Here is a 13,906-nt window from a genome sequence, read left to right as displayed (position 1 = left end):
ACACTCATCACCGACCATCACACTCATCACTGACCATTAAACTCACATTACTGACCATCACAATCACATCACTGATCAACACACATCACTGACTTTCAAACTCACATTGCTGACAATCACATGACCATCACATGACCATCACACTCATCACTGACCATCACAATTACATCACTGATCATCACACTCATCACTGATCATCACACTCAACACTGATCATCACACTCACATTACTGACTATCACATTCACATTACTGACCATTACACTAATCGCTGACCATCACGCTCATCACTGACCATCGCACTCACATCAATGATCATCACACTCATCACTGACCATCACTCACATCACTGACCATTACACTCATCACTGACCATCACACTCACCACTGACCATTACACACTTATCACTGACCAACACACTCACATCACTGACCATTACACTCATATTACTGACCATTACACTCACATCACTGACCATCACTCATCACTGATCATTACACATCACTGACCATCACACTCATCACTGACCATCATACTCATCACTGACCATCACACTCATCACTGATCATTACACATCACTGACCATCACACTCATCACTGACCATCTCATTCACATTACTGATCATCACACTCACATCACTGACCATCACATCACTGACCATCACACTCACATCACTAAACAATAGAGAGAAAAGGAGAAACATGTAAAGTGAGATGTTTGAAATCTGAATGTGGAGTAAAAGAAGCTGTAGGTTCTTCAGCTCCAGACAGCATTTTCAGGTGTTAATCTACTGAAATACATTCATCATCACACTCAACACTGATCATCACACTTACATCACTGACCATCACATGACCATCACACTACATCACTGACCATTACACTCACATCACTGACCATCACATGACCATCACACTCATCACTGACCGTCACATTCACATCACTGATCATCACACTCATCACTGATCATCACACTCACATCACTGACCATCACACCATCACTGACCATCACATTCACATCACTGACCATCACACTCACCACTGACCATAACACACTCATCACTGACCATCACATTCACATCACTGACCATCACACTCATCACTGACCATCACACTCACATCACTGACCATCACACTCATCACTGACCATCACACTCACATCACTGACCATCACACTCACATCACTGACCATCACACTCATCACTGACCATCACACTCATCACTGACCGTCACATTCACATCACTGATCATCACACTCATCACTGATCATCACACTCACATCACTGACCATCACACTCATCACTGACCATTACATTCATATCACTGACCATCACACTCATCACTGACATCACACTCATCACTGACCATCACACTCACATCACTGACCATCACACTCATCACTGACCATCACACTCACATCACTGACCATTACACTCATCACTGACCATCACACTACATCACTGACCATCACACTCACATCACTGACCATCACACTCACCACTGACCATAACACACTCATCACTGACCATCACACTCAAATCACTGACCATCGCACTCACATCAATGATCATCACACTCACATCACTGACCATCACACTCATCCACACCCACACTCATCGGATCCTTGGCAGAAACATCATACAGCAATGAACCTGAGATATTAGAGGAGTGGCAGGAGTTCTATCTCCCAGATCACATGTACGTGTAGGTGATTGGTGTTTTTAAGGAGTTCACCTGTGACTCCTCGAAGATGAACTGGTGCTGATGGTGTATGAGGATGGAAAAGTGTTTGCTAATGAAGGTAACAGGCTCCATCTTACCAATAACAACCTTAAGGAACCTTTGAACATGGCCTCCAGTTCCCAGGAACCAAAGAGTACAATCGAGGTCAAAGCTTTGAGGACATGTTGAGATGGACTTCAGTGTTTCTAAGTTTAATTCCAGCTTCAAGAGCTTCCTGATTTTCAATCTCTCATATAAAACCTTTACATGATCAGACATCATCGATCTTCACAAACCTTTACACAATATCATCTAGTGATACCTATATCATTTAGCATAATATTAGGAACAATAAGGAGAATTATGCATTATTCAATTATAAATAACACTTATTTATAATTAATATTATCTTTTTATTTTCTTGATATTTTGAGTCAGTGAGATCCTTAATGTCTAAAATCAAACACTAAATACTTCTGATAAATCACACAGAAATATTATAACTTTAGTATTTAAATACATTATAGACTTACAGAGTGGAAGTGTAGTGTGTGTGTGTGTGTGTGTGTGTGTGTGTGGGTTTACAGTGTTTAATGAAAAACACAGTCATTAGTGTTGCACAAGTCAGCTCACTCTTAGTGTCGGTCTCAAGTCCGGATAAATGTGGAGGTTTGTGTTATGAAGGACATCCAGCATAAAACATGGCTTTAAGGAGAGGAATGTGGAAGGGCAGATGGTGGTGGATTTTGTTAAAAGGATGGATTTTGCTAAATGGCAGTGGTGAACACGTATTTTAAGAAGAAGGAGGATCATAGGGTGATGTATAAGAGTGGAGGAAGGTGCACACAGGTGGACGATGTTCTATGTAGGAGATGCAACCTGAAGGAGATTGGAGACTGTAAGGTGATGGCAGGGGACAGTGTAGCCAGACAGCATCGGATGGTGGTCTGTAGGATGGTTTTGGAGGTGAAGAAGAAGAGGAGAAGAGTGAAGACTGAAAGAAGAATAAGATGGTGAAAGAGGAAAGAGTGTAGTGTGAGATTCAGGGAGGAGGTCAGACAGGGGCTCGGTGGTGGTGAAGAGGTGCAATGGCAATGGCATTGAGTAAAAGACAGGAGGTAAAGCTGGAGTTAGCAGAGCTGAAGATGTTGAGATGTTCATTAGGAGTGACGACGATGGACAGGATTAGAAATAAGTTTATTAGAGGGACAGTGCATGTAGGACATTTTGGAGACAAGGTGAGGGAGGTGAGATTGAGATGGTTTGGACATGTGCAGAGGAGGGACATGGGGCATATCAGTAGGAGAATGCTGAGGATGGAGACACCAGCAAGGAGGAAAAGAGGAAGACCAAGGAGGAGGTTTATGGATTTGGTGAAGGAAGTCATGGCGGTAGTTGGTATGAAAGAGGCAGATGTAGAGGACAGGGGGTATGGAGACGGATGATCCGCTGTGGCGCCCCTAATGGGAGCAGCCAAGGAAGAAGAAGAAGAGGAGGAGAGTGAAGACTGAAAGAAGAACAAGATGGTGAAAGAGGAAAGAGTGTAGTGTGAGATTCAGGAGGAGGTCAGACAGGGGCTCGGTGGTGGTGAAGAGGTGCAATGGCAATGGCATTGAGTAAAAGACAGGAGGTAAAGCTGGAGTTAGCAGAGCTGAAGATGTTGAGATGTTCATTAGGAGTGACGACGATGGACAGGATTAGAAATAAGTTTATTAGAGGGACAGTGCATGTAGGACGTTTTGGAGACAAGGTGAGGGAGGTGAGACGGTTTGGACATGTGCAGAGGAGGGACATGGGGCATATCAGTAGGAGAATGCTGAGGATGGAGACACCAGCAAGGAGGAAAAGAGGAAGACCAAGGAGGAGGTTTATGGATTTGGTGAAGGAAGTCATGGCGGTAGTTGGTATGAAAGAGGCAGATGTAGAGGACAGGGGGGTGTGGAGACGGATGATCCGCTGTGGCGCCCCCTAATGGAAGCAGCCGAAGGAAGAAGAAGAAGAAGAGGAGGAGAGTGAAGACTGAAAGAAGAACAAGATGGTGAAAGAGGAAAGAGGAAGACCAAGGAGGAGGTTTATGGATCTGGTGAAGGAAGTCATGGCGGTAGTTGGTATGAAAGAGGCAGATGTAGAGGACAGGGGGGTGTGGAGACGGATGATCCGCTGTGGCGCCCCCTAATGGAAGCAGCCGAAGGAAGAAGAAGAAATAAATAACAAATAACAATACCAAACAAATAAGTACAAGACTAGAACACTGTGATCAAATGTTTATTTCATGTTGTGCATGTCTTGTTGAGCACAAAATCCTCGTTATCCACATTGAAATACACTATATGAACAAACAAAAAAAAGTATAGCGAAAGCGATTAGATAAATGTATTTACAAATAACCCAATTAATAACAAATAAATAACAAATAACTAACAATAACAAACAAATAACCAAACAACTAGAACACTGATCACTGTGAATTTACACTGAATGCTTTTATAGTATCATTATCATAAACTTGTTTGATGCTGTAGCGACTTCTGTTTTCCTCAGATCTTTTTTCCATACATCCTGTCATCAATCCATCAAAGTAATCTGTCATTGTTTGTACTAAATGTTGTAACTGGTGGCTGTTGGAAATTGTGGCCATATTATTTGTAGCAATGAAGTATTTACTTCTGGCTTCAGTCTCAGCACAGTTACCAGGAGTATTTTTATTTTTTGTGTGTTCAGGTAGAGAAACAGCTGATTGCAGGTGAAACATGGTGGTGGTTTTACCTTGCTCAGGTTCTTCAATTTGTACGCTCTACAGCTAACACCACTCAGAAGTTGTAAACTTTCTGCATCTCTACAGTCATCTGGAAACAATGACATCACAACAGAGGCCACTTTGGGATGGCAGACATGAAGACAGGAAACAGCAGTCATGATCTTGTTGGCGATGTGACTTCCACAGGACAGAGACACTTCATAGTATCCACACCTGCCACTCTCACAGATGCACATGATGGTGGGAATCAGAGGATATTGACCACCTGATTTGTGACAATTATGGAATAGATCAGGAAATATCTGCTTATGCACCACTGCAGCTGCATCGGTTGAGCCGTACAATGTTGTGGTCTGAGGGAAAAGACATCAGTGAAATATCGAGGGAAATAAAAGTCATTTTATTATTCTAACTGATTCTGTTTCACTGACCAGTTCCAGGAAGTAGGAGAAAGGTGTTTTGAGAGGAACATTTGAATGGCCCTGGGAAAGCTTCCATAGTACTCTTTAATATCTCGCTATCTTCAAATATCTTCTCTGGTTCGTACAATTCTGGATGGATTTGACCTAAGAACAGGATGCTGTGGAGTATCTTGAGGAGAAATGGGGATCTCTTTGTGTAAGTGTGAGCTGATAGACACAGTTCTGTGTGATGGAGAATGAATGAAACCCAGTCAAAGAGTCACCACAATAAATAAGAGGAATCTGGTACTGAATGATTTCTGGATGGTTTATTTTAACCCTCTACTGCACAGCGTTGCCCTCAGGCAACAAAAACAAATTCTTAAGCCCTAAATCTAGTGGATGTCTCTTTACATTTTTGCAATCAACTAGAACAGGGGTCACCAACCTTTTTGACACCGAGAGCTACTTCTTGGGTAACGACTAATGTGAATGGCTACCAGTTTGATACACAATTCTGAAATAACAAATTTGCTCAGTTTACCTTTAATTATATGTTATTATTAAAAATGAATGATATTTATCTATGTCAGGGTCAAACTCAATTGCACATGGGGCCAAAACTCAAAGCATACTTTAGGTGGCGGGCCAAACAGGAGAAACATTTATTAAACATACTAAAATAATGTTTTTTAACATAAATATGAATAAATACAGACAGGAATATTATTACAGAGTAAATAAATTTAAACTTAAAATAAATAGCTCTCCATTAAAATATCTCCTGTCAAAATTATACAAGTTAGAAATATGAACATGCTGCAAAAACCCTGAACAAATCATTAAAAATTGTGCTTTCAAGTAAACGTTAAAATCACAACAAATCAAAACAATCAGATTTATTTGCTCTTATGCCATTTTATAAAAAATTATCTTAAACTTTAAATAACTTAAAATATTTTGCTCTCCATAAAAATATCTGGAGTCAAACACCAGACGTGTCACAGCTTCATCATGCAGCTCTTCAGAAACTCTCCCTCAGTAAATAACCTGCTGATGTGACTCTGATTTCTCCTCTGTTTTCACACCAGCTTCACTTTGTGATTGTTCTCTGGTGAAAAACGTCTGCTGAAATGTCAGATTCTTCTTTAACTCTTCTACTTTCTGTATCTTCTGCTCTGCATTCAGGTTCTTCAGCTTCTCCTGATGTTTTGTCTCGTAGTGCGTCTTAGATTCAATTCTTCAATTACAGCCACATTCGCTCCACTATAAGACACGTGTTTACCGCCAGTGTCAGTAAACATCTACTTGATCATCGGTTTAAAGGCTCTGTTTTCAGAATCAACTTTTCTTACCACTGTGAGGCGCTGTTTCACAATAACTGTACAATAGAGTTAAATACATCAACAGAAGCTCGACTTGATTGATGCTGGAATGTTCCCAGGTGGTCTAGCGTTCGGTAAGGAGCTGAAGTGCTGCATTATGGGATCTGTAGTTTGTGTTATCAGAGCTACATATCATTCATAATAATAATAATAGATCTATATAAAATCATCTTGGGCGGATATAATTGTACGTCGGGTTGGATTTGTCAGGCCTGAGTTTAACACCCTGATCTATGTGAAGACACTGATCATCTTAATGATTTCTCACAATAATTATCAACAATGATTTAACAAAGTAGGAAACAGCTATTTTAGAAAAGGCCCACAGGCGACTCATGTGGTTTGATCTATAGGTGGTGGTGAGGGTTTCTGTGCATGCGTGTGTGTGTGTGTCTGTCTGTCTGAGTTTTAGCCTGTGCATCTTCCGGGAACTGAAGTTCCAGGTGCCACCCAGTAAACTCCATGCTGTGGCTCCAGTAGAATGGGGAGTAATACAAATAGAGACACAGGGTTTATTTGTATTTTGTTATTAATTTTAAATCTGATTAAAAATGTGAGAAATTATTTTGTGTTATTTCATCTTTAGGCGATGGTGAAGGTTTGGAGGTGGTTGAACCAAACACCTCATATAAAGAATCTAAAAAACAATAAGAAATACGTCACACATTTTAACAGCAGGAACAAGAAGCACCAAGTGTTCAGAATGCAGCCACATCATTATTCACATATCAGATCACTGTATTTTCATGTGAAACAAACATGTAACATCTGTAACTTACACAAAAGCAGCATTTCACACGAAAGAATCAAATGTACAAATTCACACGTGATGAAATGATACACGATTACATGTTCATTAGCTGAATGAGATCTAACACACTCGTTCACAGTGAGGTTCTGTAACAGCATGTGCTTTTGAGGAGATACTTACAGTACATGTGTCTGGACTCTAAAGTCTGTTCCCAATGATCCTGACAGGAACAACAATAACTACAAAGGAAGATAAGGAACATACTGTGTGATCTCTAACACGTTCATTCACACACTTGTTCAAACATTTGCTCACACACTTGCTCACAGTGGTTCTGTAACAGCATGTGCTTTTGAGATAGTTGTGTGTGTGTGTGTGTGTGTGTGTGTGTGTGTGTGTGTGTGTGTGTGTGTGTGTGTGTCTGTCTGTCTGAGTTTTAGCCTGTGCATCTTCCGGGATCTGAAGTTCCAGGTGCCACCCAGTAAACTCCATGCAGTGGGTCCAGTAGAATGGGGAGTAATACAAACAGAGACACAGGGTTTATTTTTTTATGTTTGTTGTTGTTATTGTTTTAAAATCTGATTAAAAAATGTGAGAAATTATTTTGTGTTATTTCATCTTTAGGCGATGGTGAAGGTTTGGAGGTGGTTGAACCAAACACCTCATATAAAGAATCTAAAAAACAACAAGAAATACGTCACACATTTTAACAGCAGGAACAAGAAGCACCAAGTGTTCAGAATGCAGCCACATCATTATTCACATATCAGCTCACTGTATTTTCATGTGAAACAAACATGTAACATCTGTAACTTACACAAAAGCAGCATTTCACACGAAAGAATCAAATGTACAAATTCACACGTGATGAAATGATACACGATTACATGTTCATTAGCTGAATGAGATCTAACACACTCGTTCACACACTCGTTCACAGTGAGGTTCTGTAACAGCATGTGCTTTTGAGGAGATACTTACAGTACATGTGTCTGGACTCTAAAGTCTGTTCCCAATGATCCTGACAGGAACAACAATAACTACAAAGGAAGATAAGGAACATACTGTGTGATCTCTAACACGTTCATTCACACACTTGTTCAAACATTTGCTCACACACTTGCTCACAGTGGTTCTGTAACAGCATGTGCTTTTGAGGAGATACTTACAGTACATGTGTCTGGACTCTAAAGTCTGTTCCCAATGATTCTGACAGGAACAACAATAACTACAAAGGAAGATAAGGAACATACTGTGTGATCTCTAACACGTTCATTCACACACTTGTTCAAACATTTGCTCACACACTTGCTCACAGTGGTTCTGTAACAGCATGTGCTTTTGAGGAGATACTTACAGTACATGTGTCTGGACTCTAAAGTCTGTTCCCAATGATCCTGACAGGAACAACAATAACTACAAAGGAAGATAAGGAACATACTGTGTGATCTCTAACACGTTCATTCACACACTTGTTCAAACATTTGCTCACACACTTGCTCACAGTGGTTCTGTAACAGCATGTGCTTTTGAGGAGATACTTACAGTACATGTGTCTGGACTCTAAAGTCTGTTCCCAATGATTCTGACAGGAACAACAATAACTACAAAGGAAGATAAGGAACATACTGTGTGATCTCTAACACGTTCATTCACACACTTGTTCAAACATTTGCTCACACACTTGCTCACAGTGGTTCTGTAACAGCATGTGCTTTTGAGGAGATACTTACAGTACATGTGTCTGGACTCTAAAGTCTGTTCCCAATGATTCTGACAGGAACAACAATAACTACAAAGGAAGATAAGGAACATACTGTGTGATCTCTAACACGTTCATTCACACACTTGTTCAAACATTTGCTCACACACTTGCTCACAGTGGTTCTGTAACAGCATGTGCTTTTGAGGAGATACTTACAGTACATGTGTCTGGACTCTAAAGTCTGTTCCCAATGATTCTGACAGGAACAACAATAACTACAAAGGAAGATAAGGAACATACTGTGTGATCTCTAACACGTTCATTCACACACTTGTTCAAACATTTGCTCACACACTTGCTCACAGTGGTTCTGTAACAGCATGTGCTTTTGAGGAGATACTTACAGTACATGTGTCTGGACTCTAAAGTCTGTTCCCAATGATTCTGACAGGAACAACAATAACTACAAAGGAAGATAAGGAACATACTGTGTGATCTCTAACACGTTCATTCACACACTTGTTCAAACATTTGCTCACACACTTGCTCACAGTGGTTCTGTAACAGCATGTGCTTTTGAGGAGATACTTACAGTACATGTGTCTGGACTCTAAAGTCTGTTCCCAATGATTCTGACAGGAACAACAATAACTACAAAGGAAGATAAGGAACATACTGTGTGATCTCTAACACGTTCATTCACACACTTGTTCAAACATTTGCTCACACACTTGCTCACAGTGGTTCTGTAACAGCATGTGCTTTTGAGGAGATACTTACAGTACATGTGTCTGGACTCTAAAGTCTGTTCCCAATGATTCTGACAGGAACAACAATAACTACAAAGGAAGATAAGGAACATACTGTGTGATCTCTAACACGTTCATTCACACACTTGTTCAAACATTTGCTCACACACTTGCTCACAGTGGTTCTGTAACAGCATGTGCTTTTGAGGAGATACTTACAGTACATGTGTCTGGACTCTAAAGTCTGTTCCCAATGATTCTGACAGGAACAACAATAACTACAAAGGAAGATAAGGAACATACTGTGTGATCTCTAACACGTTCATTCACACACTTGTTCAAACATTTGCTCACACACTTGCTCACAGTGGTTCTGTAACAGCATGTGCTTTTGAGGAGATACTTACAGTACATGTGTCTGGACTCTAAAGTCTGTTCCCAATGATTCTGACAGGAACAACAATAACTACAAAGGAAGATAAGGAACATACTGTGTGATCTCTAACACGTTCATTCACACACTTGTTCAAACATTTGCTCACACACTTGCTCACAGTGGTTCTGTAACAGCATGTGCTTTTGAGGAGATACTTACAGTACATGTGTCTGGACTCTAAAGTCTGTTCCCAATGATTCTGACAGGAACAACAATAACTACAAAGGAAGATAAGGAACATACTGTGTGATCTCTAACACGTTCATTCACACACTTGTTCAAACATTTGCTCACACACTTGCTCACAGTGGTTCTGTAACAGCATGTGCTTTTGAGGAGATACTTACAGTACATGTGTCTGGACTCTAAAGTCTGTTCCCAATGATTCTGACAGGAACAACAATAACTACAAAGGAAGATAAGGAACATACTGTGTGATCTCTAACACGTTCATTCACACACTTGTTCAAACATTTGCTCACACACTTGCTCACAGTGGTTCTGTAACAGCATGTGCTTTTGAGGAGATACTTACAGTACATGTGTCTGGACTCTAAAGTCTGTTCCCAATGATTCTGACAGGAACAACAATAACTACAAAGGAAGATAAGGAACATACTGTGTGATCTCTAACACGTTCATTCACACACTTGTTCAAACATTTGCTCACACACTTGCTCACAGTGGTTCTGTAACAGCATGTGCTTTTGAGGAGATACTTACAGTACATGTGTCTGGACTCTAAAGTCTGTTCCCAATGATTCTGACAGGAACAACAATAACTACAAAGGAAGATAAGGAACATACTGTGTGATCTCTAACACGTTCATTCACACACTTGTTCAAACATTTGCTCACACACTTGCTCACAGTGGTTCTGTAACAGCATGTGCTTTTGAGGAGATACTTACAGTACATGTGTCTGGACTCTAAAGTCTGTTCCCAATGATTCTGACAGGAACAACAATAACTACAAAGGAAGATAAGGAACATACTGTGTGATCTCTAACACGTTCATATATATATATATATATATATATATATATATATATATATATATATATATATATATATATATATATATATATATATATATATATATATATATATATATATATATATATATATATATATATATATATATATATATATATATATATATATATATATATATATATATATATATATATATATATATATATATATATATATATATATATATATATATATATATATATATATATATATATATATATATATATATATATATATATATATATATATATATATATATATATATATATATATATATATATATATATATATATATATATATATATATATATATATATATATATATATATATATATATATATATATATATATATATATATATATATATATATATATATATATATATATATATATATATATATATATATATATATATATATATATATATATATATATATATATATATATATATATATATATATATATATATATATATATATATATATATATATATATATATATATATATATATATATATATATATATATATATATATATATATATATATATATATATATATATATATATATATATATATATATATATATATATATATATATATATATATATATATATATATATATGTGTGTGTGTATATATACTTGTCTGTTATCTGCATTAAACTGAATAAGAACATATGCGTCATTCTGTGATTCTTCCCTGATCAGAAAAGACCCCACAGGCATCGTAGTTTGTATGGAAAACCTCTCCAAGATTTAAGTGTTTGTTTGGGTATGATAAAAATATAACTATCTGAGTAAAGGAAAGGACGTTGTGAATAAATGTGTTGCGTTAAAGGTTTTTAATTTTTAATAAAAATGAAGAAATGCGTGCTGCATTAATTGTGCATTAATAATATTAGTGCTGTTAAAATGAATTTGGGTTAACGTGTTATTAACACGCTCATTTTGAAGGTTTTTTCAGTATAAAGGACATTTATATAAAGGTCAACCCAAACAGATCACAACAGTGAAGTTTTTTCTTGAGCCATTTAAACTTTTGCATTTTCTTTGTAGAATCTGTACAAAAACACACAATTTGACTTAATTTCAAAACACCAGGAAAACTGTAATGCAGGGAAAATGCACAAGAATCTGTATGTGCTCTGTTATACTGCATGTATTATATGCTGTATAATAATGATGGTTTCTACAGCTGTGGCATCATATTGATGTTCTTAAGAGGATGATTGGGACTGAAGGCAGATGATTGGGTGTAAAACGCACGACCCGAAACTGTAAAGAGACAATCAATAACACTGTGCAGATCTATTATGTATTTTATTTATTTATGTACAAAAATAAATAAAATAAAAATCTATTAAACATTATTTAATGTAATAATTTTTCTTGACTTTAGGTGAGAACAGAAAGCTGATCTGCTTCAGGCACTTGGAGACGGCTGGAGGAATGGGATTTGTGAGGTCTTTCTTCCACGATTCTAAAGCGTCCACGGCAAATCTGCACACAAAATCCATCATAAAATTAGGACTTGCTGAAGCACTTTCCTGATAGAGAACTAAACATCAGAGAATAAAGATAACAATTGATAAAGGACTTGTTTAATTGATCCTTTAGTGATACCTTTTTGTCCCCTGAACTCAGTTATGCTTTTCACCAGATCCTCCACTGATGCTGCCACGTTCTCCTTAAGGCCATGTTGGCCAAGTCGCCCTGATTGAGATAAAGAACATGAGTGAAAAACAGAAGATGTTTCCTCTGTTTGTGTTTGTTTTAGCAAAGTATTCAAGATGAGGCAAACACTTTTCTGATAAATAAAAAAATTGGACATATTAAGTGTTTTTGTGGCAGTAATAGAATACCATCAATTGTAAGTTTATGCAACAAGAATAGAAAGTTTGCAGTATTTGGGACACACACACTGTCTCATATGAGTCTCACATTTGCCGGTTTGCAATTTATCTAATGTTTAAAAATCTATGAAACAAGTTGAAGCAGTTTCACATTCAGTACCGTATAACATGGGAGAAGGTCCAAATCCAGCCCATTTGTGCACAGAGAAGGTCCAGGCTGAATACGTAGTCCCAGGCAGCAGGACGGAGATCATCACCATACCAACTGCTCTTCTGGAATGTCAGACTTTTGTCTTTCAGAAGAGCCTTCAGTGTGCTGGTGATGGCTCTGTAGGTGTCTCCAGGAGGCTCCTAGCAAAAAATACATCATTTATTTAAAACCCAGATCAATGAAACAATGTTTACAATAATATGATCATAACTGAAAGGTCACAAGCAATCACAAGTGCAGATGATTGAAATACTGAGGTAGAGCTCTAACTGTGCATTCTGCTCTTTTTATAACCTCCATTTATTACTCTTATGTAAGGAGGAGTCCTAGAAAATGACCTCCAAATGACCCCAAGATTTTAAATACACATGGAAAATAGCACACGTTACTGAAGGGTTTATGTATCAGACAGTAACAGGGGTAAATAATGATCTAGAATACTACATGAGTATGTCATTTGAGGCACAAAGTTAGTTTGTTTAGTTTTAGTGCAGATATTTGCTGAGCAAGTAATAAATCTTTCCGTGTGCCTTCATTCTGCACACGATGTGAACGCCTCTGCATAAAGGGCTGTTATGGGAAAAAACACTTGGCCATGCTGTCACCATGACCATTATCAATTTTGGGGCTTCAGAAGAGTCTGCGAAGGAAACAAAACAATACCACAGATTTAAAATACACTGTATAGGAAGAAACACAAAACCAAAAACAGAACACAATTGCCTTCTTTATATCACTGTCCGGATCATTTTTAGTAAATATATAATGAAATGTCAATATAATCTCACCTTCTTTGAGAAATCTGTAGGCGAGGGCATGTGCTTTATGAGAGTCTCCTCACTGTTGACACAATCCCACATAAACCCTACAGAGAGACTGCAGGAGTTCATGTCCCATAGA

The 13,906-nt window shown here is 37.8% G+C and overlaps 1 long non-coding RNA gene across 1 annotated transcript; it reads right to left on the bottom strand.

Annotated features, from left to right (window-relative positions):
• Positions 1-12,361: 12,361 nt before the first annotated feature.
• LOC124379771 lies at positions 12,362-13,530 on the bottom strand. The gene is made up of 3 exons (XR_006924525.1): positions 12,956-13,530; positions 12,566-12,655; positions 12,362-12,442 (listed from the first exon to the last, which is right to left on the bottom strand). It is a non-coding gene; the product is annotated as an uncharacterized LOC124379771 (long non-coding RNA).
• Between the last annotated feature and the right edge of the window lie 376 nt (positions 13,531-13,906).

Source organism: Silurus meridionalis, chromosome 26 (genome assembly GCF_014805685.1).
Source record: "Silurus meridionalis isolate SWU-2019-XX chromosome 26, ASM1480568v1, whole genome shotgun sequence".
NCBI classification, from domain to species: domain Eukaryota; kingdom Metazoa; phylum Chordata; class Actinopteri; order Siluriformes; family Siluridae; genus Silurus; species Silurus meridionalis.
The sequence above is the reverse complement of the archived record's forward strand: the minus strand, read 5'-3'. Positions and strand labels throughout refer to the sequence as shown.